Genomic DNA, 6,022 nt, shown 5'->3' on the forward strand with positions numbered 1-6,022 from the left:
GTCATGATGAGCAGGTAGATCACCTGGAAGTAGATCTGGATGAACCTTTGAGAGTCTTGCAGGCTGTGGGAGCATCCATTTTTTGTTGTTTGGTGAATGACAGTTGTTCAGTCCTGTCTGACTCTTTGCGACCCCATGGACTATATCCATGGAATTCTCCAGGCCAGAATACTGGAGTGGGTAGCCTTTCCCTTCTCCAGGGGATATTCCTGATCCAGGGATCTAACCCAGATCTCCCTCATTGCAGGCAGATTCTTTACCAGCTGAGCCACAAGGGAAACTCAAGAATACTGGAGTGGGTAGCCTATCCCTTCTCCAGGGGATCTTCCCGACCCAGGAATGGAACCAGGGTCTCCTGCATTGCGGGTGGATTCTTTACCAACTGAGCTATCAGGGAAGAACATCTTCGTTCCCAACTGCTTAAAACCAGTAGGCTTCCCACGTGGCACAGTGGTAAAGGATCCAACTGCCAATGCAGGAGACTCAAGAGATACAGGTTCGAACCTTGGGTCAGGAAAATCCCCTAGAGAAGGGAATGGCAACCCTCTCCAGTAATCTTGCCTGGAGAATCCCATGGACAGAGGAGCCTGTCCAACCATAGTCCATAAGGTCACAATGAGACATGACTGAGCACGCATGCACAACACACACAAATGCCAGTAGCTCCTTCTCCCTACCCGAAACACTGAATCAATCTTATGTCTACAGGACATGCCCCCTCCCAGAGGTTTCTGTTCCCTCTGAGAATGCCTGACTTAGCCTCTGAGTTCAATTGAACAAACAATTAAAAATCAAGTCCCTGATTTCCTTTGTCCCTAAAGACAAACCGGTGAGACATGTAAGGTTGGTTTTTTTTTTTAATAAGTTGAATATGTTTGAACAATTTTGTTGTGCTGTAATTGACATGTACATATTTAAAGTGTACAATTTGATGTCTTTTAAAATATTTAGTTATTTATTTAACTGCATCATGTCTTAGTTGTGTCATTCAGGATCTTTCTGTGCTGCATATGGTCTCTCATGTTGTAGTGCTTTAGTGTAAAGGCTTAGCTGCATTGCCCCACAGCATGTGGGTTCTTCATTTCCCGACCAGGGATCAAACACACGTCTCCTGCATTGCAAGGTGAATTCTTAACCAGTGGGCCACCAGGTAAATCCCCAAGGCTGGTATCTCAACCTCCACTCATCAGAGGAGGAAATCAAGACCTCATGGGGTGGAAGATCCTAGTATTGATTCCAACCTAGGTTCTCTGAGACCCGACCCAGTGCTCTTCCCACCCTTGCTTCCAAATGCTACCTTAAAGGATGCACGAACACAGCCTCAAACTACATTAAGTGACCCAGGGAGAAGGTGGTTCACTGTTTAGTTCTCGTCCTCTCCTTTTGCTCAGCAAGGAGAAAGGCTCCGTTCAGTGCTGGTGTGTCTTTACATCCCTCTCCAGGGCTGTTAACCTCCCCTGCTGACTTCAGCTTTTGTTTGTATGGTATATGTAGCAGTTATCTTCCATTTATGGCACTTGTTAGTAGAATTTTTTTTAATAAATTTAAGAAATAGAGTCACAGATGTAGAAAACAATGTTATGGTTACCAGTGCGGAAAGCAAGGGGGGATAAACTGGGAGACTGGGATTGACATATACACAGTACTATATATAAATAGATACTAATAAGAAACTACTGTACTGCACAGGGAACTCTTCCCAATACTTTGAAATGACCTATATAGAAAAAGAATCTAAAAAAGAGTGGGTAGATATATATGTATGGGCTTCCCAGTTGGCACTGGTAGTAAAGAATCCATCTGCCAATGTAGGAGACACAAGAGATGTGGGTTCAACCCCTGGGTCAGGAAGATTCCCTGGAGGAGAAAATGGCAACCCACTCCAGTATTCTTGCCTGGAGAATCCCATGGATAACAGAGCCTGGTGGGCTACAGTCCATAGGGTCACAAAGAGTCGGACATGACTGAGTGAGCACACACACATGTATAACTGATACACTTTTCAGTACAGCTGAAACTAACACCGCATTATAAATCCACTATATTCCAAGAAAAATTTAAAAATATAAAAATTTACTCAAGCTTTTCTTTTAAAAGTCAATTTAAAGAAAATGCAACCCTGGAAGACATAATCTGGGAAAATAAAAGTGAAAGGTGAATAACAAATGGTTGGGAAACACCAGCCTAAACCACACCTTGTAGAGTTTAAAGGCTGACATGTTGCGGTATGAGATAAGATTAAGATTCAGATAAGGAATAACTGGCAATCAGGGAAGAATTTATGAATAGTTAGTTATATCTAAAGCTGTGTCTGGAGGTTGGGAAAGGTTTTTCTTTTTTAAATACATTTTATTTATTTGGCGGCACCATATTTTAATTTTGGCATGTGGGATCTAGTTCCTTGACCAAGGATGGAACCCAGGTCCCCTGCATTGGGCGTGTGGAGTCTTAGCCATTGGACCACCAGGGAAGTCCCTGGGAAAAGATTTAGGCTGAATGATGAGGGCTTTCTAGGAGGATCCACGCTAGTTTTGCTTCATCAGGAGGCAATAACCACTGAGCTGTTTCAGATGTATTTCGCATCATCTCGAGCTCCTTAACTTGAAAGTTCTTGACTAGAAAGCTCAGGAGTCTACATCATCATCCCCCACAATGAAATTGTATGTCATTTCCAGCATACGATTGAGAAAACTACTTGTTTGCTGAATGGAAGGCATGAGGGCAAGAAAGCTTTTCTAGATCAGCACAGCCTGCAGAGGCTGGAGAGTAAAACTGGAAACGTGGCTCAGCTTTGATGATTCACAGTCATTAATACCTTTGCCGCATTGACTACAGCACAGGAATGGCTTCAGTTCTAAAAGCATTCACAAGCCAAAGCAGCTCAGTGGTCGAACTAGCACAAAGCTCACACTAGAGACAAATGTCCTTTACGAACATAGATGCAGAAATTCTTGACAAAATCTTAGCAAGCTAAACCCAGGCTTCTCAGCTGGCTCAGCAGTAAAGAATCCGCCTTCTAATGCAGACACAGTTTTGATCCTTGGGTCAGAAAGATCCCCTGGAGAAGGAAATGGCAACCCACTCCAGTATTCTTGCCTGGAGAATTCCACGGACAGAGGGGTCAGACGGGCTATAGTCCATGGGGCTGCAAAAGACTAGGACATGACTTAGCGACTAAATGACAACAAACCCAACTACATATTAAAAAGATTACACATCATGACCAAGTGGTATTTATCCTAGAAATGCAGGGTTCAACATAAGAAAATTAATCTATGTAGTACAGCACATTAATAGGACAAAGGAAAAAAGAGCCACATGATCATCTCAATGAAAACCGAAAAAGCATTTGACAAAATTTGATACCCTTTCATGGTAAGAACACTCAGAAAACTAGCAATATATGGGAACTTCATCAACACGTATATGGCAAAACCATAGCCAACATTATACTCAATGGTGAAAGTCTGAAAGCTTTCTCCTAAGATCAAAAATGAAACAAGGTTATCTGCTTTCATCCATTGCTATTCAATATTATACTGGTAGTTTTACCAGCACAGTTAGATAAGAAAAATAAATAAAAGACACCCAAACTGAAAAGGAAAACTATCTCTGTTCTCATACAGCATGATCCTATATGTAGAAAATCTCCAAGAATCCACACAAAAAAACTATTCCAGCTAATAAACATTAAGCAAAGTTGTAGGGTACAAGACCAACACACAAAAATCAGTCGTGTTTCTATACACCAACAATGAGCAATCTAAAAAGGAAATGAAGAAAATAATTCAACTTACAATAGCATCTAAAAAAATAAAATACCAAAGAATAAATTTAACCAAAAAAGTGAAGTACTTGTACACTGAAATAAAAAATAAAATGCTAAAGGAAAATAAAGAAAACCTTAATAAATGAAAAAACGTTCTGTGTTCATGGAATGGAAAACGTAATATTGTTTAAATGGCAATTCTACCCAAAGCAATCTACAAATTCAAGGCAAATCCAATTAAAATTTCAGCATTTTTTTTTTTTTTTTTTGGCAGAAAGGGAAAGGCTGATTCTTAAATTCATGTGGAAATATAAGGGGTCCCAAATATTTAAAAAGAACAGTGCTGGGCAACTCACATGTCTCCATTTTAAAACTTACTACACAACTACATGTATTGGGTTTTGTTGTTTAAAGAAAGGTCTGAGAGCCAGAAGGCCAATGGTGTAGATTTCAGTTCTAGTCCAAAGGCCTGAGAACCAGGAGTGTTAAGGGCAAGAAAAGATCAATGTTCAGCACAGATGGACAAGCAGAAAGAGGGCAAATCCAACTTCCCTCCACCTTTTTTTCTACTCAGCCTTTCGACACATTGGATGCTACTCACTCACACTAGGTTGGACCATCTACTTTACTCAGCCCACTAATTCACAAGCTACTCTCTTCCAGAAACAATTTCACAGACACACCCAGAAGTAACATTTAATCAAGTATCTGGGTATCTGTGGTCTGGTCAAGTTGACATAAAATTGGCCATTACACTACAGTAATCAAAATGATGTGTTACTGGCATAATGGTAGATATATACATCAATGCAACAAAACTGAGAGTCTAGAAATAATCCCATACCTTTGGTCAATTGATTTTCAACTAGCATACTAAGATTATTCAATGGGGGAAGAATAGTCTTTTCAACAAATAACACCATAACAACTAGATATCCACTTGCAAAAAAAATCAAGTTAGACCCCTACCTCACACTGTATATAAACGTGAACTCAAAATGGATCAATAACTGAATTATAAGAGTTAAAACTATAAAACTCTTAGAAGAAAATTTCAGGGTAAATCTTCATGATCTTGTATTCAGCAATTGATTCCAAATACAAGACCAAAAGAAAAATAGAAATATTGGACTTCATCAAAATTTGAAACTTTTGTGCATTAAAAGACATTATTAACTAAGTGAAAAGACAACTAGCAGTATGGGAGGTAAGAGTTGCAAATCATACATCAGAGAAGAGTCTACTATCCAGAGTATATAAAGAGCTCTTAAAATTCAACAACAAAAAGAAAACCTAAACTTTTAAATGGGCAAAGGATTTGAATAGACATACAAATAAGAAATACAAATGGCCAAGAAGCATATGAAAAGATATCTAACATCATTAGTCATTAAGAAAATGCAAATCAAAACCACAATAAGATGCTACCTCACGGCCACTAGAATGGATATATTAAAAAAAAAAAAAAAAAAAGAATAGAAAGTAACAGGTGTTTGTGAGGATGTGGGGAAACTGGAACCCTCATACATTGTTAGTAGAAATGTAAAATGGCATAGCTGCTATAAAAATAGCTGTAAAAACTCCTCAAAAAGTTAAATACAGAATTACTACATAACAGCAATTATAATCCTAGGTATAGTGGTGGTGATTTAGTCACTAAGTTGTGTTTGACTCGTGCAATCCCATAGACTATAGCCCACCAAGTTCCTCTGTCCATGGGATTTCCCTAGCAATAATAATGAAGTGGGTTGCCATTTTCTTCTCCAGGGTATCTTCCTGACCCAGGGATCGAAACTGGGCCACCAGGGAAGCTTTGTTGATCAGCTGCTAACTTCCCATTTCAGTGTTATTTTAACAGGAATTACACATGTGAGGAAGGTAGAGAGACCCTGATAATTTTCTCAGCTCTTCCGGACTCTGAAGGTCAAGGTCTGGATGTGCCCCTGGCTCAGCCCGGCGTCCCAGCTCACCTTTCTCAGCATCAGACTCTGTGTCACTGTTAGTTAGCTTTCTTTCACCCTCTCAAGTGTGTGCTCTTGAGGGCAGGGCCTGGGTCTTGGTCACTCCGGGCCCCGCTGGCCCAGGGGCGCCCAGAAGGCTCTCTGGGTTAAGTAACGACTCAAAAAGGAAGGAAGTGACCGGAGTTAGGGTCATGCTCCATCAGCACTCTCGAGGGACCCTCCTGAGCACCCTGACTTCTCTGAGCCTCAGCGGCTTCATCTGGAGTCACATGGAGTCATGACCCTGTTCTAA

This window comes from Bubalus bubalis, chromosome 12 (genome assembly GCF_019923935.1).
Source record: "Bubalus bubalis isolate 160015118507 breed Murrah chromosome 12, NDDB_SH_1, whole genome shotgun sequence".
Lineage (NCBI taxonomy): Eukaryota > Metazoa > Chordata > Mammalia > Artiodactyla > Bovidae > Bubalus > Bubalus bubalis.